This window comes from Balaenoptera borealis (genome assembly GCF_965194805.1).
Source record: "Balaenoptera borealis genome assembly, contig: HAP1_SCAFFOLD_248, whole genome shotgun sequence".
Lineage (NCBI taxonomy): Eukaryota > Metazoa > Chordata > Mammalia > Artiodactyla > Balaenopteridae > Balaenoptera > Balaenoptera borealis.
The window spans coordinates 420,796-444,450 of NW_028123909.1; the positions used below are offsets into that span (position 1 = coordinate 420,796).

At 54.0% G+C, this 23,655-nt stretch overlaps 1 pseudogene across 1 annotated transcript in view; it reads left to right on the forward strand.

The window, feature by feature from the left end:
- Positions 1-3,453: 3,453 nt before the first annotated feature.
- The window catches only part of LOC309621289 (thimet oligopeptidase-like), a 52,709-nt pseudogene continuing 32,507 nt past the window's right edge, over positions 3,454-23,655 (forward strand). The window contains exons 1-6 of the transcript in view: positions 3,454-3,595; positions 3,796-4,171; positions 4,251-4,446; positions 5,451-5,502; positions 5,609-5,737; positions 6,374-6,512. The product of the transcript in view is annotated as a thimet oligopeptidase-like (transcript). The remainder of the gene's footprint in view (positions 3,596-3,795; positions 4,172-4,250; positions 4,447-5,450; positions 5,503-5,608; positions 5,738-6,373; positions 6,513-23,655) is intronic.

A 23,655-nucleotide genomic window follows, 5' to 3' on the forward strand; every position in this document is an offset into this window, starting at 1 on the left:
CCCTCTCCCTACCTCCTTCTCCGACTCCCCCTCTCCTCTCCCTCTGTCTCTCCCTCTCCCTCCCTCCCTCTAGGAGAGAGAGAGGGAGAGGAAGGGAGGGAGAGGGAGAGAGGGAGGGGAAGGGAGACGGAGAGGGAGAGACGTCTCGCCCTCCTTCCCTCTCCCTCCCTCGCCCTTTCCCTTCCTCTCTCCCTCTCCCTCCCTCTGTCTCACCCTCTCCCTCCCTCTGTCTCTCCCTCTCCCTCACTCCCTCCCAGAGAGGGAGAGATGGATGGAGAGGGAGAGACGAGGGAGAGGGGGAGAGGGAGAGAGGGAGGGGGGAGAGAGGGAGAGGGAAGAGGGAGAGTGGGAGAGAGGGAGAGAAGGAGGAGAGAGGGAAAGGGAGGAAGAGACCTCTCTCTTTCTCCCTCTCTCCGTCTCTCCCTCTCTCCCCCTCTCTCTCCCTCTCCCTCTCTCCCTCTTCCCTCTCTGCCTCTTCCCTCTGCCTCTTTCCTCTCCCTCTTCCCTCTCCTCTTTCCCTCTCCTTCTCTCCCTCCCCTCTCCCTCTGGGAGGGAGTGAGGGAGATGGAGAGATGGAGGGAGCGGGAGAGTTAGATGGAGAGGGAGAGGGAGAGGGAGAAGAGGGAGGAAAGGGAGGGAGGAAACGTCTCTCCCTCCCTCCCTCCCTCTCCTCCCTCTCCCTCTCCCTCCGTCTCTCCGTCTCCCTCACTCCCTCTCAGAGAGGGAGAGACGGAGGGAGAGGCAAAGACAAGGGAGAGGGGGAGAGGGAGAGAGGGAGGGGGAGAGAGAGGGGAGAGAGAGGGAGAGCTCTCTTCCTCCCTCCCTCTCCCTCTCTCCTCCTTCTCTCCCTCTCCCTCCCTCCATCACTTTCCCTCCTTCTCCCTCTCCCTCTCTCCCTCCCAGAGAGGGAGAGACAGAGGGAGAGGGAGAGGGGGGAGACAGGGACACGGAGAGGGAGGGAGGGAGGGAGGGAGACAGAGAGGGAAGCAGGCACCCTCTCGCCTTCTCCCTCTCCCTACCTCCTTCTCCGACTCCCCCTCTCCTCTCCCTCTGTCTCTCCCTCTCCCTCCCTCCCTCTAGGAGAGGGAGAGGGAGAGGAAGGGAGGGAGAGGGAGAGAGGGAGGGGGAGGGAGACGGAGAGGGAGAGACGTCTCGTCCTCCTTCCCTCTCCCTCCCTCGCCCTTTCCCTTCCTCTCTCCCTCTCCCTCCCTCTGTCTCACCCTCTCCCTCCCTCTGTCTCTCCCTCTCCCTCACTCCCTCCCAGAGAGGGAGAGATGGAGGGAGAGGGAGAGACGAGGGAGAGGGGGAGAGGGAGAGAGGGAGGGGGGAGGGAGGGAGAGGGAAGAGGGAGAGTGGGAGAGAGGGAGAGAAGGAGGAGAGAGGGAAAGGGAGGAAGAGACCTCTCTCTCTCTCCCTCTCTCCGTCTCTCCCTCTCTCCCCCTCTCTCTCCCTCTCCCTCTCTCCCTCTCCCTTGTCTCTGCCTCTTCGTCTCTCTGTCTCTGGGAGGGAGTGAGGGAGATGGAGAGACGGAGGGAGAGGGAGGAGAGGGAGCGAGGAAGAGGGAGAGAGGGAGGGAGAGAGGGAGGGAGAGAGGGAGGGAGGGAGAGATGTCTTTGTCTTTCCCTCCCTCCCTCTATCACTCTCTCCCTCTTCCCCCTCCCTCTCCTGCTCCCTGTCCCTCTCCCTCCACCTCCTTCCCTCTCTGGAGAGGGAAGGAGGTGGAGGGAGAGGGAGAGGGAGAGGGAGCACGAGAGGGAGAGAGGGAGAGGGAAAGAGGTATAGGAAGAGCGGAACAGGGAAACAGGGACAGGGAAAGGGGGACAGGGAGAGAGGGAGAGGGAAAGAGGGAGAGGGAGAGGGAGAGCAGAGCAGGGAAACAGGGACAGGGAAAGAGGGAGGCAGAGAGGGAGATGGAAACGGGGAAAGGGAGGGGGGACGGATAGAGGGAGAGGGAGAGAGGGACAGGGAAAGAGAGACAGGGATGGAGGGAGGGAGAGAGGGACAGGACAGGGCAAGAGGGACAGGGAGAGAGGGAGGGAGAGAGGGAGGGAGAGAGGCAGAGGGAGAGATGGAGGGAGAGTGAGAGGCAGGGAGGTAGAGGGAGGGAGGGAGGGAGGGAGACAGAGAGGGAGACAGGGAGAAGGGCTGATGGGGGCTCCCTCCCCCTCCCATCCTCTGCCCACTGCTTTCTCTTTTTTCTGCTTCAACAAACACCAGGCGCCTTTCAGATCAGCCCTGAAGTCAACGTTGATGCTTGGGACGGCCTGACCTCCCCGCTGCCTTCCAGCCCAGGACCACAGCTGGGAGATGAAGTCTGCGGGGCCCTGGGGGGGGGCAGCGGCGGCGGAGGTGGTGGAGGCAGGCACCTCCTCTGACGCCCAATCTCTCCTCCTTTACGAGGCAGCCGCCAGCTCCCCTCCCTGACTCCCCAAGATTTGGGGCCATTTTAATATGTGTCGATAATGCCATGAGCTACTATTTAACTTTTCCACGAGGACCCATCTCCCGAAATGCAGTGGTTTTCAGGCTTGGCTGCACTAGAGAACCCCCAGGGAAAGGAGAGACGTCTGTACCTCCCTCTCTCTCCCTCTCCCTCCGTATCTCCTTCTGGCTCTCTCCCTCTCCTTCTGGGGTGATGCCCGATGAGCTCAGATTCGCAGATGTTCCCCCCATCCCCTCTCTGTGCCTTGCGTGGGGCCTGGGCCTTCTCACTGTGGCCCGGGAACAGCCTCGACATTCAGACATCGGTTCCTGCAAGGACACTTGCGTTTGGTCCATACCGCATGTGGCTGCAGTCTGTGCTTCTCCCGTTTAGCATCTTCAGTAGATGGGGGCTGTGCATGAGCCCTTCATCTTCCCCGCAGACACCACTGGTGCTTGCTCGGCCTCGCGGGTGATGTCCACGGGGGACAGACCTGTGTCCCCACCTTCTTGGGCTGCAGACAGGCCACGTTGGTCCTGTGGTGACTGGGGGCTCCCAGGAGAACCCCACCGCAGACCCAGAGAGGTGGCCCCAGAGAAGGTGGCGTACGCCTGGGGCCAGGCCTCACCAGCCAACCACGGGGCACCTGCAGCAACAGGTCTCTCGCCGTCCAGGGGCTGGGTGTTCGGGCGCCGTGGGGATGAGCTGCTGTCTGCACGGCAGCCAAGTTTGTATTGTTGAGCCCGGGGAGGCCCCTGGGTGGCTCCTGGAGAGCCTGGTCACATTTCTTCCTGCCCTTGGCCTTAGAGCTCATCATGGTTCACGCCGTTTCTGGTTCCAAAAGGACCTGTGTTCATAAAGACCACATGTTAGGACAGCACCAAAGTGTCTAGAAATCCAGGCCAGGAGGAGGAGGGAGGGGGTTTGGCTGTGCCCGCCAGTGGCCTGAGAGCCCTCCCACCCACAGAGACCTGGCCCGGGGCCTGTGGGGAGGGCGTGGCCCACGGTCCCCAGCGCTGGCTGTCTCTGGGTTCCAGGAGAACTGCGCGATCCTCGGGGAGCTGGTAAGGCTGCAGGCTCAGAAGTCCCGCCTGCTGGGATTCAGCACGCGTGCCGACTCTGTGCTGGAGATGAACATGGCCAAGACCAGCCAGGTGGTGGCCACTTTCCTAGGTAACCCCGCCTCCCCGAGTCCCAGTGGGGACGGGGGTCAGGTGGACCTTGACTGGACGTGGTGCTGCCTGAGACCCCACTGTGTCAGCCCTTGGGGGTCGCCTTCCCCAACCCTTCATTCTGCCTCGAGGGGCGTGGGGTGGGGGGCGGCTGGGCGGCTGCCACAGGGACATAGCTGAGCCTCTCCCCTCCGCCCGCAGATGAGCTGGCCCAGAAGCTGAAGCCCCTCGGGGAGCAGGAGCGGCCCTGATCCTGGAGCTAAAGAAGGCTGAGTGCCAGAGGCGGGGCCTGCACTTTGACGGGCCCATCAACGTCTAGGACCTGCGCTACTACATGAACCAGGGGGAGGAGACGCGCTACCACGTGGACCAGTACCTGCTCAATGAGTCCTTCCCCATGCAGGTGGTCACGCGCAGGCGGCTGGGCATCTCCCAGGAGCTGCTGGGGCTGACCTTCGACCTGGAGGAAGGCGCCAACATGCGTCACGAAGATGAAGATGTGAGGCTCTACACGGTCCGGGACGCGGCCTCGGGCAAGGTCATCCATCAGCAAGTTCTACCTGGACCTCTACCCTCGGTGCATGCGTGGGGGAACCTGTCGGCCGTGGGCCGGGGCTCCTCTGTGGTAGCGGGGCCTCACCCGCGTCCCTCCCCAGGGAAGGGAAGTCCGGGCACATGGCCTGCTTTGGCCTGCAGCCGGGCTGCCTGCAGCAGGACGGGAGGCGCCAGATTGCCATCGCGGCCATGGTGGCCAACTTCACCAAGCCTACGCCCAACCCGCCCTCCCTGTTCCAGCATGATGAGCTGGAGACCTACTTCCATGAGTTCTGGCAAGCGATGCACCAGCTCCGCTCCCAGGAGGGTGCGGGCGAGGGGCTGAAGGCAGGGGGCGGGGAGGGCCCGGGCTCTCCCGTGGTCCTCAGGCAGGCCCTCGCCACGGGATTCTTCCGCTGATGTCACCCCGCACGAGGAGACGCCCTCGGTGTCAGTTTCCATCATCAAACCCCACGCACTGGGCGCGTAAACAACGGAAGTGGATGTCCTCGAGACTCTGGAGGCTGGAAGTCCCAGATCAAGGAGTCAGGACTGGTTCCCTGCAATGTTAAATACAGGTATTCAAGAGTTGCCTTTAAAAAAGACAAAATAGAAGAAAGGAACGTTGCATGCAAGGCTGGTGACAGGCGGTGATGAGAACCAGAGGTTAGGCTCTGGGGCCGGGAGCACCACGCCCTGTGAGGCCCTGGGGCTGCTGCCAGTCTCGGTGGAGGCTCAGCAAGTCCCAGTGACTTCCCAATGTGGGGGGGGTCCCCAGATGAGCGTCTGGGCCCAGGACCCAGTGCTCGTTCAGTCTTCCTGCAGTCAGCCCTTCGTCCTGAGAGCGATGCTCTCACAGACTGCAACCGGAGCGCGTGGGGACACTTTACTGAGCTGTGCAGCCGTCACTACTGCCCTGTTCTGGAACATTTCCCTCACCCCAAAAAGGTCCCTCACGCCCTTAGTTATCATTCCCTCCCCTCCCCTGTCCCTGACAACCAGGAACCCACTCTGACTCTGTGGATCTACCTGTTCTGGACGTTTCCCCTCAGTGGGGTCACACCCTGTGTGTCCTTCTGTGTCTGACTTCTCTCGCTGAGCACCGTGTTCTCACGGTGCATCCACGTGGCAGCGAGTGGCAGGGCTTCACACCTTTGCATGGTCGAGGGCCGGAAAAAAGACAAACGAAAAGAAGGGCACGTTGCCTGCGACTCTGGTGACAGCCGGGGATGAGAACCAGAGGGTAGGCTCTGGGGCCGGGAGCGCCGCGCCCTGTGAAGCCCTGGCGCTGCTGCCAGTCTCGGCGGGGCACGAGCAGCGCCGTCCCCCAGGAGCTGCTGGACAAGCTCATCAAGTCCCGGCTGGCCAACCCCCGTGCGGCCGGGCCGAGGGAAAGGAAAGGGGCTCCCGGACCGCCCGGCTGGAAAGCGCGGCCTGGACACAGTGCCAGCGCCCCCGTCTCCTTCCTCCCGCCCTCCAGGCCTCTTCAACCTGCGCCAGATCGTCCTGGCCAAGGTGGACCAGGCCCTGCACACGCAGACGCCCTCGGACCCGGCCTAGGACAATGCCCGCCTCTGCCAGGAGATCCTCGGGGTCCCAGCCACGCCAGGTAGCCAAGCGCACGCCGGGCCCACCTTAGCGGTCGGTTGGCGGCTACTGCCCAGGTCAAGAGGATCCTCTGGTGGTGTGTGAAGGGGGACCGACTGACGGGCTCTGGTCGAGGCTCGCTGACCTCTGGCCTCTTCCTGCCTGGGTTCCTGGGCTGGTCCCTCCAGCTGTGGCCCACGGAGTCCGAGGGTGGGCTGGGCGTATCTGCACGTGCTTTCTGGAGAGCCTGGAAGAGGCAGGAGAGGGCTTCATACCCCGGACGGAACGCGTCGACGAGGTTTGCCCGAGCGTGTCGGTGCGGAGACGCAGTTCACTCCCTCGTGAGCGCTTTAACCCGCGCTCTCCCCGTGCTGGAGGGCGAGCCCTGACTCATCCCTCGGAGCCTCGGGCAGCTGTCCCTGTAAGAGGCTTAGGGGTGAACCCTCGTGAGCTTCAGCAGAAAGTCGGCAAAGATTGATTTGTGTCCCTCCACTGAGTTGCCCGCAAGGTCCCCGTTTTCTAGAAGTGTTGGGCCAATACTCCCTCTAGTGGCAGGGGACTCAGACAGGGCTGCTTTGAGGCCCCAAGCTCTGGGCTCTGGGGAAGGGGCACGGAGCGGCCAGGGGGCCGGGCAGGAGCCTCTCCGCGTGTGTCCCAGGGACCCACCTGCCTGCGACCTTCGGCCACCTGGCAGGAAGCTACGACGCCCAGTCCTATGGCTACCTGTGCAGCGAGGTGTACTCCGCGGACACGGTCCACACACTCGTTTCAAGCAGGAGGGCGTCCTGAGTGGCAAGGTGAGAGGCCGGCCTGCCGTGCAGACCAACACGGAGGTCCTTGGGCCTGGGCCTAGATGCTTTTGCCGCCCGCCTGGGCCTGCCAGGCTCTGAGGGCCCTGCCCAGAACCCCCTGCTCCCCTGCCCTTTGTTGAGTCACAGCAGAGGTGGCCACACCCACACCCTCCGTGAAGGGGGTGCTCCACCCTCCTGCAGCCCCGCCCCCTCTCCTCAGGTTGCCATGGACTACAGAAGCTGCATTCTGAGGCCAGGGGGCTCCGAGGATGCCAAGGGCATGGTGAAGCTCTTCCTGGGTTGTGACCCCATGCAGGACGCCTTCCTCCTGAGCAAAGGGCTGCAGGTTGAGGGCTGCAAGCCGCCGGCCTGTTGACGGCACGGGGTTTTGCCCCCCCAGGCGGGCCGGGTGCCTTAGCGCCCCGTCGGGGCGGGGGAGGGGCCGTGTGTCCTCCCAGCCCCCGAGTCCCCGGCGGCCGGCCTAGGCCAAAAGTCTCCACCTGGAAGTGTCTGGAAAGCCTGGCATCAAGGCTCCCCCTTGTTGCACTAATGCAATCCCTTCCTGGGGAGCTTTCCTGGTAACAAAACGGTTCTTTGAAAACGCAGCCATTAATAAAAAAGACTCTACTCCTGGTCTCTGCCTGCCGTCCCTTCCACCACAGGAGTGGCATGGGGGCCGTCACACTGGGGGGAGTTCTGACCTTGGTCGGGGATCAGCCCTGGGGCCGTGGTGACGCGTCTGGGTCACTGGGAGACGGCTGAGCTGTGGGGTGAGTTCAGACGGGGATGGTGCCCCGCACCCCGACCGGGCAGGCTCTCCAGTGAGGGGGTGTCAGTTTCCTGCCGGCCTCTCGCCCGTCTCTGTTTGGCATCTCGGGGGCTGTGACTGGCTGGAGCTGGTTCTGGCGGTGGGCACAGCTGCGGGAAGCCCGGCTGGGGCTGTCCCTGTCCCCGTGTCCTGTCCTCCTGCTCACGGCCGGCCGGCTGGCTCCCTCTGGTCATCGGCAGCTGCTGAAGTCTGGACCACAGCAAGGGGCCGCCTTCCTGGGTCCTAGCAATTCTTCCCAAAGGCCTTAGGGATGTGTTTTGGTGGCAGTAGGAATTCAGAGAGGGTGCTGCACCACTGGAGCGGTAGGGTGGCTCTGGACCGTCCCGTGTGTCCTTCCCTGGCCTTTGAGCTCCTTGGGAGCCCTGCCTCCACAAAGGACGCCAGGCAGCGGAACGAGGGCGCGGGCGGCGCCCCTACCTTCTCCCCGTGGCCCAGGCGGGCAGGCCGTGCCACGCTCTGTCCTCTCCTCAGCCTGCCCGCCCGTTCTGTTGTTATTTTACCGAAGAGGACACAGACATTCAGAGAGGCTAGGGTCCATGCCTGAGGTCTCATATCCAGTAAGTGTCAGAGCCGGGGTTTGAACCCAGACAGCCTGTCCCGGAGACCGCGCCCTAACCTCTACACAAACCACCTCCTGGTTCCCTTTATTAGCACAAGACTCATTTCCCTGACAAGCCCAGGCCCCATAAAGGCAACCCTGCCTCCCCCACGTGACCAGCCCTTGCCAACTACTCACCCCAGTGGCAGAGGGACGAGCCACACAGGGGACCCGCCCACCTTGGCCATGGGGACACAGACACCCACTCACACCCAGAAGGACCTCCTCTTTACCTTAGGCCACACGCCCATGCCGAAGGAGCTGCTGTCTGCCAGCTGGTGCAGGTACAGTTCTGTCCTGGAAACAGAGAAGGGACCAGAAGTAAGGGAGGACCCACCCACACCAGTGGCCTGGCAGGGCAGGTGGGCATCATGGCACGGGGCTCCACAGAGTGCCCCAGGTGGCCCCGGGGTCTGCCTCAGGCCCTGGCCCTGCCTCCCGAATATTCCTCACTTGCTGCCCTCAATGGGCCCTTCTTAAGTGAAGGCCTTCCAGAAGCTTCCTTACTCCTCAGTTACCCTGCTCTGAAAACTGGGAGTTTCCTCCCTAATCTGCCCTCTCTCCAAAGGGTAAGGTGCCCCTCTGGCCTTAGCCAGGAGGCTCAGGACAGGTTGGGCCTGCCCTTCAGACGGGGGTGGAAGGCAGGAGACAAATGATGGGGGACGCAGAGGCAAATTGAAAATTATCACCCCTCGCCTGGGGTGAGCACTCCCTGGAGCTTCACTAGATAGAACCTTACTCATTCGTTCAACAGATGAGGAAACCAAGGCTCAGAGACAGGGAGCCACATGTCCAAGAATTCCCAGGAGTCAGCGAGGGGCAGAGATGACTCCCTGGGCCACCTCCCCCAGAAGGCCCTCCCAGATGAGTCTTGTGGCTTCTCTGCTGTTCCACCTGGTGCCTCCTCGCCCTGAGCTACCTCAGGTGCACCCAAGGCTCTCACAGAGTTTAGGAGCTTCTGGAAGATTTGGGGTCTGCTGTTCCTTGCCCACCTCCCACGCTGCTGTCAGAACCTGTACCAAAATGTCACCGTCACAGCAGACATCCACCACCACCCCCCAGCGTGTATAAAGAGCCATATGTGAATTATCTCACTTAATCCTGTAAGGTCAGCAGTCAAGGTACTATTTCCACTTTACAGAGGAAGAAACGGAGGTTCAGAGCAGGTGACACCTGGCCAGGTTCACCCAGCCCAGGAGCAGTACCAGGCAGCAAGAATCAGAGGCCAGATTCCTAACCACTGGGCTCCACTGCCTCTCACCTCTGGGCAGAGGCAGGGCTGGGGCCCTGGAGAGCGGAGGCCCTTTGTCTCACTGCCCTCGGCTGTCCCTGCTCAGCCCAGTCGCTCACCTGAGAGCCAGGTCCAATCCGGATAGCATCTGGGAGAAAACCTCGAAACTGCCTTCCCCTTCCAGCTGCCGGGCCACGTGGCTCTTCTCCAACAGCATCGTCTGCCAGGGGAGAGGACAGGCGCCGGTCAGCACGAGGCCCCGCTAGGCTGCCCGCACACCCCCACCAACCCCCAGGCCCACTCTTCGAGGCAGCACCTCAGGCCCCAACTTGGCTGGACGCCTCCAAATCAAAACGTGCCAGGCCTTTGTCTCACTGATTCAGCGTCCACGCAGGCAATCAACGAATGCAACGGGCTCATTCCGATGAAGGAATCCAAGGGTACTAACAATTAACCCAGAGCCGCCCTCCAACACACTCTTATGCAACCGAAGCCCTTAATAACTTGACCCACATGGTGATGCACGGTAGACTTTCAGGGCCGGGACAGAAAGGGATTTATCGTGCACCAGCGAGTCTGGGTATTCTCCTAGCTCCGCATACAAACAACCCTTCTAATAACCTAATCCTGTTTTCTGTTCAAACAGAATGTTGGCGGGGGCGGGGGGGGGGAGGGGAGGAGCCAGGTGATTTCAGAGAGAGGAACAAACAGGCCATGTGCCTGTCACACACGGGCTGCCGCAGAAGGCCAGCGAGCGCCTGTTTAATTTCAGCTTACGCTTTTAAGACCCAGCTAATGAGCGGCTGAATTATGTATCTACTCATGAATATTTCATCCCTGTGATACTCCGAGGCACAGACGAGCTGGCCTGCTCCGGGAGGAGATGTCTGGGCACTGAGTGAGGTGGGGAGGAGCTGGCCTTGGCCTGGGGAGCGATGACCATTTAGACACATTCCAGGGTCCCAGCTGGAGGCGTGGGCCCTGCTGAGTGGGGCTGAGGCTACTGCAGCCCCAAAGAGCCCCCTCTCCCTCCCATCCAGAGGCCTCACCTGGAGCTGGGCGGCCGTGACTCGGCCTGTGGCGTTCAAGTCCAGTGACATCACCATGGAGCACCGGGTGGCACGGCGGCTGTGGCCGGTGAACACGGAGCCAAAGGCCCGGAGGACAGTGAAGGTGGCTCGAATCTTCTCCACTGGTGGGGCACAGACAGGGCATCACCCGTGGCCCGGGTGCTGCCACCCCCACCTCTCACAGGACCCCATTCTGGCCCCAGGCCCCAGCAGGGGCCCCTCCACTCCCCCAACTCAGCTCTAAGCCACACCTCTTCCGCTGCTGGGCTGGCCCTGTGCTGCAAGCAGGGGCGCGGGGTGAGCAAGAGTGAGCCCAGAAGGGGAGATACACACACCTAGGATTGGTACGATCTGAGTGACAAGGGCTGCCCTAGGGCCTCCTGGGCCTGGTGGAGTCTAGGAGGAGGGCAGAGCATTAACATTCTTGGACCTGCTCTCGGGGGAACGCCCATCACAGCCAGATCAAAAAGCCCAGCAGTCCCAAGCTTTTTAACATAACTATTTAACAAGCACCCACTATGTGCTAGGCACCTGGATACAGCCTAGCCTGACTCCCACTCCCCCAACACACACTTTCAGCAGATCTACATTCTGGGAGGGCCTCTCCTTGCTGTATCCCCAGCTCCTCACAGGGCTCTAACCTGGGCCAGGTGCAGAACAGGTGATCAATAAAGCATTGGAATAAGCCCAGTGGAGAAGCAGGATAGTACAATGGTTAAACAAGCTTGAATATGGCCTCTCCCCGTTGTTAGTCACCTGATTTGGAGCGAATAAATTAACCTCCCTGTGCCTCAGATACCCCATCTATAAGATGGGGGTAATAATAGTACTTACTTACCTCATGTGGTTGCCACAAAGACTAAAAGATTTAATAATGTAAAGTGCTCAGAACATGCTCCAAATGTGGTGGTGTTAGTATTGTTTGTTATTATTAGAAAAGCAATACTGCCTGGGCCATATATTCTCAGCAGGGGGAATACTGCCCCCAAGAGGGCAGAAACTGATTCTTGAGGATGGGGGCAGTTTTCCTTTCTTATGTATAGAATAGAGCACAGATACACACACACACACACACACATGTCTGTGTGTGTCTGTATATATATACACACATACACACACACTGCATAAACAAATATATGGTGAATCTATGGCATTAACTTTTCACGGTGGGAGACGATTAGGAGAAAGAACAACTAAAAAGGCTCCTCAGAGGGGCAACAATACATTGAGGACACTGGCCCAGGGGTAACAGCTCTGGAGCCAAACTGTCTGTGTTTGAATCTCGGTGCTAGGATGTATGAGCTGTGTGGCCTTGGGCAAGCTGGTTAACCTCCCTGCGTTTTAATGGCCTCATCTATAAAATTCAAATAATAATAATGTCTACCTTATAGGGATGTTTTAAATAATAAATAAGTTAACCTGCTTGGAATAGAGCCTGGCGCGTAAGTCCTCAGCAAGCATTTACCACGATCCCCATCAATATTGTAATTATTATCACCAACTGACACTATTTTTTATTGAAGTATAGTTGATTTACAATGTTGAAACTCTTTCTTTAATGCCCAGCTCAAACATCATTTCCTCAAGGAAGCCCCCCGGCCCCTTCTCTGTGCTCCCTCCGCCTCTCCCCTCCCCAGCTCGGCCAGCAAGCGGTGCAGAGCACTGGAGTCTGGCACAGATGAGCAGCTGAGTCTCCCTTCCGGCTGTCAGTGCCTCCTTGTCTTTGTTTTTACTTATCGGGTCCTCTGCACAGTCCAGTGGGCTGTGCGCTGCACAAGGACACCACACCTAAGGGCACAGCATTTATATCAGATAGCCATAGGCCTGTATACTTATTAGGATGATGGCCCAGAACGTGGTGGTCAAGTGTTTGGTTCTAACAATGTCAATGCGTGACGACGGTTCCACATGTGGCAGTGAGTGTCTTAGGCAAGGAGTACCTGTTTCTAATTCACACAAAAGTACCCAACAGACTAGGGGTGGCCCTGCCCAGAAGCCAGCACAGGGTCTGCACACAGGTGCTCAGTGAACGCTAGCTGAGCAGATATAAGAAAGAGCCGCCCAGCACCCCCTCTGACTCTCCCTTCCCTTCCCCCACGCCACCGCCCCCACCACGTCCCAGCTGCACGTCACCTGGAGACCACTGTACCTGAGACCCTGCCATCCACACTGCCTGCCATCCCCACCAGGTGCTCCAGGACCTGCTCGCAGCAGGTGGTCTTGCCAGCACCGCTCTGGCCCAGGGCCACGATGCTCTGGTCCCTCTGCTGGCTCAGCAGAGCCCAGTACGCCCGCTGGGCCAGGGAGCCAACGTGGGCGGGTAGGCCATCCCAGCAGCTCCTGGGCACCTGCAGGAAGAGCGCCGGCATCAGCCTTCCCACCCGGCCGGGGCCCAGGGAGCACTCCACAATGCTCCAACCCGGCCTCAGGCCCAGATCCACGTCCATGCCTCCCATCCTACTCCAGCCTTGTCAGAGACGTCGTGCATTTTTCTGGGGAGAGCCCAGCCTGGAGATCTAGTCCTGCCACTGGCTCGCTGTGAGTCCTTGGGCAGCCTTGGACCCTGCTCTGAGCCTGGCCTCTTCTTCAGCCAATGAGAGGCTTGAACTAAAGCTGCATTAGCTCATGGGGCTCATCTCACTTGCTACACAAAGGACTGGATCGTACCTGTCTGAAATGAAGCAGGTGGATAAAATGGCTCAATTGATGAGTGACGTCTGCCATGGAAACAGAATGGGGCATGGGGGAATTGGCGGTACGTGTGCTATGTATTTGCTATAACAGATTTAGATACCGGAAGCCCCTTTGACTTCATTCATTCATCCATCCATACATCCATTCACTCAGTAAAAAAAAAAAAAATTCATTGAGTGTCTACTACATAGCAGGCACTAACCCAGGCACTGGGGGCACAACACTACTCAAGGCGAATAAAGGAAATCTCTGCCAACCGTGAGGAGATATCATTATACACCTATTAAGATGGCTAAAAAACCGGTTTTTAATTTTTTTTGACACACTGCCAAGTTCTGGTTAAGATGCAGAGCAAGTGGAATTCTCCCACAATGCTACACAATACAGCCACTCTGGAGAACAGCTTGGCAGCCTCTTTTACAGTGATACGTACACTCGTCATCCAACTGAGCAACCCCACTCCTAGGTATTTACCCAAGAGAAATGGACATTTGTGTTCACCAAAAAACCCTCTGTCACTGGTTATATTGAGTAGGTATTCAAAATCATCAACAACCTAGAAACAACCCAAATGTCCCTCAACTAAAGAACTAAGATAACCAACCACCCTGGTTTTAGCACTGAAAGTCCCATGTCCCAGAAAAACCATTCCCTCCCACGGAAACCAGGACAACTGGTCCCCCTCCGAACAGATAAACAAAGCTGTGCAATAAAATACAATAGAATAAAAGAACTAACGGCTCACAGCTGCAACAATATGGGTGAATCTCAAATGCGCTGTGCATTGTGATAAGTGGAAGAAGCCGATTCCAAAGGTTACACGCAGTACAATCCCATTTATATGACTTTTCAGAAAAGGCACAACTAGGGAAAAGGGACAAAAGAACAGATTAGTGGCTGCCCAGGGCGGGACATGGGGGAGGGGATGACCACAAGGGTATGGAGAACTTTTGGGGGTGATGGGAACTGTCCTGTAATTGATGGCAGAGACAGTTTCACAACTATACGTGTTTGTCAAAAACTTACAGAAGTGAACACTAAAAAGGGTGACATTAACTGTATGTAAATTATACCTTAATAAACCTGACTTAAGACAAAAAAAGCCCTGCCTGTAGAGCTTGCTTTCCTTTGGGAGAAGACAGATGATAAAAAACCAACTAATTAAATTATACTCAACGGGAGTCATTTGAAAGCCATGAGCTTGGATGAGATCACCAAGGAAGTGGGCGTTTAAAGAGGGAGACAGAAGAGGTGTAGGGATGGGGCACCCAGACTTGGAGAGATCAGGGACCAGCAAAGGAGGCTGAGAGGGAGGGCCAGCGGGACAGAAGGAAAACCAGGAGAGCGGAATTCCTGAGCTGCGGAAGGGAGTGATGGCAGGAGGAGGGAAGGACCAGCCCCTGAAGTGCTGCTGAGGGTCAAGTCAGAGGAGGCCGGAGAATTGTCCACTGGGCTTGGCAGCATGGAGGTCACTGTGACCTTGACAAATGTCTGCTTAGCGTGGTTTTCAGGGAGAACGGAAGAGGGCGGTGGAGGTAGTGAGGGCAGTAGAAAGGCACCAAAGGGAGCAGGGAAACGGGCCTGGCTGGAGGAGGACCTTGGAAGCCCAGGATGCTAAGCGGGTGACAAGTGGGCTAGCATCCACCCTCCCAGTGGCTTGGCAGGACCAGGGGCACAAACTCCGGTGTGGCGGCCCTCCCCCTCCCCGAACCCCCAGCCTGGGGCTAAGGAGCACCCCCAGTGCACTGTTGGCCTTTCCTACCCCGAGGCCCCCAGGAACAGCAATGAGTCCCCATCCTGACACAAATCAAAAGGCTCACAGACCTACTAGAGAATGGACCTGAGGATATGGGGAGGGGGAAGGGTAAGATGTGACAAAGTGAGACAGTGGCATGGACATATATACACTATCAAACGTCAAACAGAGAGCTAGTGGGAAGCAGCCGCAGAGCACAGGGAGATCAGCTTGGTGCTTTGTGACCACCTAGAGGGGTGGGATAGGGAGGGTGGGAGGGAGGGAGATGCAAGAGGGAAGAGATATGGGAACATACGTATATGTATAACTGATTCACTTTGTTACACAGCAGAAACTAACACACCATTGTAAAGCAAGTATACTCCAATAAAGATGTTAAAATAAATAAATAAATAAAAAAGGCTCAGCAGGACCCCAAACCTGGCAAAGTAGGACAAGCCGCCACACTGGCTGGACACAGCCTAAGGGAACGCAGCGGGCAGGGGGTCCTGAGGTCCGAGCCTCGGAGCCACCTGCCGCTTTGGAAACATAAAGTTCAAGGGCCAGGCTATCCCAATCGTCAGCCTTCTCAGGCCTGCAGGGGAACAGGGAGGATTCTGCAGACCCAGGCCCCACAGTCACACACAGGTACCCCCTGCATGCTTGCACACGGGCATGCTCAAGGGCACACGCACCCAACAGCTGCAGAGGCCTCTGCACACAGGTGTGCCCATCTACACCCCACGCAGTCACAGCACACTCACCCCAAAAGAGGCCTGCACCCCCAGGCACGCACCCAGCTCCCAGCCACCCGGCAAGCCCAGACCCCCAGTGAGAGAGGCCCCCAGCCCTGCCTGGAGCCCTCCTAGCCCATCTTCAAGGAGGCCTCAGTCCCAGCCTCACCGCAGGTCTCTGCTCCCACCTGGTGGCCATTTGAGGAACCAGAGGGGACTCAGCCAAAGACAGAAGGAAGCTGTGGGTGTGGGAGGCAGCGTGACTTGAGGGGGACCCACGCCCACCGCAGGGTTACAGGGGCTTAGGGGGATCACGGGACTCAAGTTCCTCCTACCAGGTTGGGTCCCAATCCCCGCACTTTTAGGCTCTTTGACCCAGGCCGTGTAGCAGACGCCGCAATCGAGGACAGTCACGGTCGAGAGAACTGGGCTTGCGGAGAGACCTGTGACAAACACCCCTCCCAGGGGCCCCTAAGGAACCAGAGCAGGCTCTCGGGGCCTTGGGCTGCAGTAACAGAAGCACAGCCTGCCTGGCAACGGAGGGGAGAGTGCAGCGTCGCCCTTCCAGGCTAATGAGAACCTACTGTATAGCACAGGGAACTCTACTCAATGCTCTGTGGTGACCTAAATGGGAAGGAAATCCAAAAAAGAGGGGATATATGTATATGTATAGCTGATTCACTTTGCTGTACAGCAGAACTACGCTCAAATAAAATTAATTTTTTAAAAAAGGTGCCTTTTGTTATGTTAATGAGGTGACTTTTGGAAAGCCAAATATATATGAGATGACCAAATATATATATATATATATAATATTTTTTTTTCCTTTCTAGATTACCAGTTTATTATAAAAAGATCTAACTCAGGAACAGCCATATGGAAGAGACGCACAGGGCAAGGTATGGGGAAAGGGGTGCAAAGCTTCCATGCTGTCCCACCTGGCACCTCCCTGGGTACACCAATCCAGAAGCTCTCCAAACTCCATTCTTTTTTTTTTTTTTTTTTTAATAATTTTGAAGAACTTTTTTTTAAAATTATTTATTTATTTATTTATTTTAGTTGTGTTGGGTCTTCGTTTCTGTGCAAGGGCTTTCTCTAGTTGTGGCAAGCGGGGGCCACTCTTCATCGCGATGCGCGGGTCTCTCACCATCGCGGCCTCTCTTGTTGCAGAGCACAGGCTCCAGACGCGCAGGCTCAGCAGTTGTGGCTCACGGGCCCACTTGCTCCGTGTCATGTGGCATCTTCCCAGACCAGGGCTCGAGCCCGCGTCCCCTGCATTGGCAGGCAGACTCTCAACCACTGCGCCACCAGGGAAGCCCCAAACTCCATTCTTTTAATTTCACTGAAGCTTCGTTATGTAGACAGGATTAACTGATTCAACCTCAAGCCCCTCTCCCCTTCAAGGGGGTGGGGGGGAGGGTGGAAGAGACTGAAAGTTCCAATCCTCTAATTCTGGTTGGTTCCCCTGGCAACCAGCCCCTTCCTTAGGGGCTTTCCAAAAGTCACCTCATTAACACAAACTCAGGTGTGGTTGAAAGGGTTTTGTTATGAATATCAAAAGACACTCCTATCTGGAAATTCCACGGGGTTTAGAAGTTTTGTGCCAGGAATGAGGGACAAAGACCAAATATATATTTTATTATACCTACTGCCTAATACTAAATCTTACTGCTAATAAGGTAAGTACAATTAAAACGATAGTGAAATACCATTTTCACCTATCCAATTGGCCACATGGAAAAGTTTGATATTACTCTGTGTTGGTGAGGATACTGGGGAACAGGCAATCTCATACACTGCTAGCTAGTGCAAGTATGAAGGGCAGCATCTGCTGAAATTTTCAATGCATATTTCCTTTAATCCAGCAAGTCCACTTTTGTGGGCAATTCAGAACCCTCTCTAGAATAAGGGTCAGCAAATTTTTTTTTTCCAAAAAGGGCGAAAATGTAAATATTTTAAGGTTTGGGCCACGTGGGAGATGGCCAAATATATATTTTTGGTCCGAATGACCAAATATGTATTTTTCTTCATAAATCACAATATTGCACCCAGCTCAATAAAAATCTCCAAATGCTTTGCACATCAGCTGGCTTTGACAAGTCTTCACCTCTCCCCCCACCCCCTTCCTCTCTCCCTAAATCATGCTCTGAGTGTTTCTTGAAGAAATAGAAAAATCTTGGCTCCTCCAGCACATTGCCTCTCCACTCTCCATATTTGTGGTTGCCTCACTGACCCAGGTTGGCCACACGTCCCTTGCCAGCCACCTTACAGCCTGGTGAGATCCTGGACCTCCCAGATGGGCCTCCTGGCCTAGGGATGACCAGTAATATTTCTCTCAAATGCTAGCATCTACTGATCTGTAGTTGGGGACTGCCTGGAGTGTTGTATTGAGAAGGATCCTGAGCTATGGCTGAACTAGCAAGAAAGTGTGTGGTGATTGACTAGCAATGTCTGCCATGGGCGCAGGAATGGTTCGGAGTGGTGCCTGTGCCAAGTATTTGCCATTTCCAGCCTGGGGCTTCCCCTGCCACAGTGAGGCAAGAGGCTGGTCAGTCTTTTGCTGGGAGGCTCCCCTGACTGCTCCACCACAGGGCTGTCTTTCTACCCCTGCTCCCTTGCTACCTGGAGTTTTGCTGTCTAATACGGCAGCCACTAGCCACATGGGGCTATTTCAATTTAAATGAATTAAAATTAAATTAAAACCTCAGGGGCTTCCCTGGTGGCACAGTGGTTAAGAATCCGCCTGTCAATGCAGGGGACACGGGTTTAAGCCCTGGTCCGGGAAGATCCCACATGCCTCGGAGCAACTAAGCCCGTGCACTACAACTACTGAGCCTGCGCTCTAGAGCCGGTGAGCCACAACTACTGAAGCCCACGCACCACAACTACTGAAGCCCGCGTGCTACAGCCCGTGCTCTGCAACAAGAGAAGCTACCACAGTGAGAAGCCCTCACACCACAACGAAGAGCAGCCCCCGCTCGCCGCAACTAGAGAAAACCCGTGCACAGCAACGAAGACTCAACGCAGCCAAAAATAAATAAATAAATAAATAAATAATTTAAAAAAACACACACGTAAGATGATTTTTTTTAAAAAAGATCTGTATGTAGAACACTGAGCACCTAAGGGCTCGATTATGGGCTGTTATCATTCAAACGGGACTGATACAGAACTTTTCAAAGCTTCTGCTTCTGAGGTTTACACGTGCTGCTATGCGTAAGCCGGAAACTGATCATCACCATCTTTACATCACTTTGTGAAGTCATAACAATGGTGTTATGCATCTAGGGTTTTACAGGCAGTCCCAATTTCACATATTTAACACATTCTCCTGCCAAGAACCAAATACTTTATTTCAAAAATAAAATTACACTTCAGAACATAATATGGTAACCAGAGCCGAACCTAAGCTCCCACAATAACAACCAGAAAACTGGACAAAGTATATGAAGTAACTGTTTTCAGACACAGAAGGGGCTAGAGTCCCTGAAAGAAGGGAAGCAAACTAGGAGGACCCCAGGCTGCGTCAGCTCTTCGCCTGGAGGCACTTTCTGAAATGTGGTGCTGGGAGGGGGACCCAAGCAGACCATGGTGGTCCTGCCGAGGCAAAGGCACCAGGAGTTCACGGAAGACGAGGTGCCTGGAAACACCAGAAAAATAAATGAAATGAAGAGCTATATAGCTATTATAAGCCAGTGGTGATGACAACTTACTAGGATATACTCAATCCAAAAGAAGACTGGAGAAGAAAAAAGCAACAAGGAAACAAATAATACATACGAGATTTAAATCCAACTAAATTGGTAATTATTCAAGTGTAAATGGTCTAAATAGTCTAATTACAAGGCAGAGGTCAGAGAATAGACATACCATGCAAACACTAATATCAAGAAAGCTCGAGTGATTATAACAATATTAGACAAAGTAGACGTCAGAACAAATATATTATTACCAGGACAGACTTCTCATCATGATAAAAGTGGTAGATTCATCAAGATGACATAACAATCATAATGTGTGTGTACTGGGAATTCCCTGGCGGTAAGTGGTTAGGGGTCCATGCTTCCACTGCAGGGGGCACAGGTTCAATCTCTGGTCGGGGGACTAAGATCCCGCAAGTTGCATGGTACGACCAAAAAACAAAAAAATACCGTGTGTACCTATCACAGGAGATGCAACAATGCCTCTCCTAGGCACTTACCAAAGAGAAATGACAGCATTTGTTCACAACAAGACTTGATGAAAAATATCCATAGCAGCTTTACTCATAATTTCCCTGAACTGGAAACAACCCGATGTCCATGAAAAGTGAAGTGTGTTAATAAGTCCATACATTGGAATACTATTCAGCAATAAAAGAAACAAAAACCCCAACACAAGCAACATGATAATGAACCTCAAGGAAGAACATGGTGCTGAGGCAAAGGGGCCAGACCCAAAAGAGTGCATAGGATTTGATTCTATTGATAGGATGTTCTAGAAAAGGCAAATATAATCTATTGTGACTGGAAGCAGAAGCAGATCAGTGTTTGCCTGGGGCTGGGTGGGATGAGCTATTTAGAAACGGGCCCAGAGTGTACTTTTTAAAGTGATGGAAATGGTCCATATATGGATCGTGGTAACAGGTACGCGGGTGCACACTTTTGTCAAAACTCAAACTCTATACTTAAATTGGATGTATTTTATTGTGAGTGTTTTATACCTCAATAAAATTGCTTTTTAAAAGAACAAAAGCATACAGCATATTTATCAGTAAACAAAGAAAAATTAAGTAACAACTGGATCCTTAGACATGTGGTATCTCAAGAGAAGGAAATCAGGCATATTCTGAAAGAGATAAGCTAAAAAGTAACACTAGAAGAAAAGGGCCCAAATCAATGTTCCCAATAAGCTATCCTATTTCAAGTTCTCTTCCATCACCAATTCTGAACCCACTTCTTGGTTTAAAAGTAGAAGCCACAAAACAAACCTAATTTCAATCTTCTGAAATAGTCATAGATTATATGGTAAGCAAATGAATTCTGAAAGAGCAAACTTTGAAGACAATGAATTAAAAAATAAAATCAAAGCAGTGAAATATTTCCAGTAAGGAAAAAAAAAAAAGATTTCTTTGGAGAGTAAGTGCCTCTTACAAGGGAAGAAAGAATATGTGCTTCTTGAAGAAGCTGTCCTAGTTGCTCTCACTGTGTTCTACTGTTATAAACAGTCTCTTTGAGGGACTAAAGCAATTCTCTCTGCCCCCACCTCCATCCACACTTTGCTGGGATTTCTCTTGGAAACCACCAAATCACAAGAATCTTCTCTGTTCATCAGCGAGCAGAGTTGGGACAAAGCTCTGAACTCTAAGGCTGACCTAAAAGCATCACGCAGAACACAGAGCGGGTGTGACAATACTCTTCAGCAGACGGCCCACTGTGCAAAGCAAGCAAGTCACCTTAATTCCGAGATGCATGAACACAGTCATCGCCCTACACCCTCAGGCTCTTGCCTGAGCCTTTCTTTCACCTTCTGACCCCAGCTGAACCCAAGCACATGGTACCCTGCAAGCCCCTGTGCCTCCCACCCGCTTTTGTACCACAGCACAATTCACTGCAAATCTATCCTCCCATCTTCAGATGACTTCTCACCACCTCCACTGCTGGCCGCTGGTCCCAAAGCCGGGATCATCTCTTGCTGAGCGCTGCAGCATCTCCTGCTTCTTGCTTCCACAGCACCGAGACGATGCTGCATGAGCACTTGAGTCAGGGTGTGCCGCCCCAGTGCTCAAACTTTCCTGTGCCCCATCCCAGGACCAGTAAAAGTGGAGATCCTCGTGATTGCCTAAAAAGCCTCGCCAACCACCCCCCACCTGTCTCGCGGTCCCTCGCACTCAGCCCCTTGGCTGCAGCCACCTTGCTCTTCCTCCACCACGTGGTTCCAGTCTTAGGGTCTCTGCCCTGCTGAGCCCTCTGCCTGGACCCACTTCCCCCCAGTACACAGGGGCTCAGCCCTCACACCTCCCCAGGACGCTGTTCAACCGTCCCTTTATAAGTGGTGCCTTCTCCAAACACCCTTTTGAAACTGCCGCACATACCGGCAAGCCCTGCCCCCCTCTGGCCTCTACAATTCTCCACAACATTTACTACTGTGCGGACAGTGTGTATTCGTTGGTCTGTCTCCCGCCCCCCCCCAACCCCCCGGTAGAATGTTAGCTCCAGGGACTTCCCTGGTGGTCCAGTGGCTAAGTGCAGGGGGGCCCGGGTTCGATCCCTGGTCAGGGCACTAGATCCCACATGCCACAACTAAGAGTTCGCATGCTGCAACTAAAAGATCCCACGTGCCACAACTAAGACCCAGCGCAGCCAAATAAATAATTAAATAAATATATTAAACAAAGAATGTCAGCTCCATAGGGGCACCCATAGCAGTACTACTCACGGATGCATGGTACACAGTGAAAGTCACTGAACGAATGACGGAATTTTTAGTAGATTTCAAACAAAGCCCGAGAACCACCTCATAGCATATCTCTACATTTCCTGGTCTTGACTTTGACTAGAAGTAGGAATACTAAAATAAATCAAAAATAATGTATAAAACCCTCAGAAAAGGTATCTCCCAAAGAGCTAAAACCAGGGGATATTAATGACAGTGCACTGCCACCTGGAATTTCAGGCGTTTGGGGCTCCTAAAGTCCTAAAACCGCCCAATCATCCCTCTACTGTCAGTTCAAAAAGCTGACGGTCAACTTTTCCAGTAGAGGTGATGTTTCCTGGGTCCTTAGAACTCTCTAGGAATATATATTAAGACCCTAGCTTTGCTAATATTGCTAGAGCATGTAGCATTTTCCCTTAATTATGTGGACCCAGGCAACGAGACAGCTACAAAGTTGAGTCAGTTGCAGATGTTGGCTGATTGGCTAGACTTTCCTTTTGGCTAAGAGTGGTTTCCCCACACTTGCCGTGGGATCTAAACTCATGGCTCTGAAACATCACCAGTAGCCCCTTCCAAGAATTTCGGAGACTTCTGGGCAGTAGTAAACACTCCTTACAGCTGTCTGATACTGGCATGCCAGAGGTCTGTGGGTTTCACATCCATCCTTTTGCAGAGTGAGCTGGTGGCAGGTGGAAAGTCCTCTGTGGCCTGACGCTGTTCTAGTCTCCCCTATGTGCTGTTTTGTTTAATAAGACATTTCCAGTGGAGCACTTAATATATATTAGATTCTCAATGTCTCATTCAACAAAGCACATAAAGCAGAGACCTGTGCACTGCCCCCAAATTCTGGATTTTAGTATCATGATATATTAACTAGGAATTGTATAGTTTATATGCTTTTTTAAAAAACAAACTCCAGCACTACTTACAATAGCCAAGACATGGAAGCAGCCTAAATGTCCGTCCACAGATGAATGGATAAAGATGATGTGGTATATATCAATATATACACAATGGTATATTATGCAGCCATAAAAAAGAATGAAATAATGCCATTTGCAGCAACATGGACGGACCTAGAGATGATCATACTAAGTGAAGTGAGTCAGACAGAGAAAGACAAATATTACATGGTATCACTTATACATGGAATCTAAAAAAATGATACAAATGAACTGATTTACAAAACAGAAATAGACTCACAGACATAGAAAACAAACTTATGGCTACCGAAGGAGAAACGTGGGGAGGGATAAATTAGGAGTTTGGGATTAACAGATACACACCATTATATATAAAATAGATAAACACAAGGACCTACTGTATGGCACAGGGAACTACATTCAGTATCTTGTAATAACCTATAATGGAAAAGAATCTGAAAAACAATATATATATGTATAGCTGAATCACTTTGCTGTACACCTGAAACTAACACAACATTCTATCAACTATACTTCAATTAAAAAAAAACCCAGGGCTTCCCTGGTGGCGCAGTGGTTGAGAATCTGCCTGCCAATGCAGGGGACACGGGTTCGAGCCCTGGTCTGGGAAGATCCCACATGCCGCGGAGCAACTAGGCCCGTGAGCCACAACTACTGAGCCTGCGCGTCTGGAGCCTGTGCTCCGCAACAAGAGAGGCCGCGAGAGTGAGAGGCCGGCGCACCACGATGAAGAGTGGCCCCCGCTTGCCGCAACTGGAGAAAAGCCCTCGCGTAGAAACAAAGACCCAACACAGCCAAAAATAAATATAAATAAATAAATTTAAAGAAAAAAATTAAAAAAAAAAAAAACCCGAGGCGTGCTCATTTCCCCACTAACTTTTCCTGGTGACAGACAGAAAA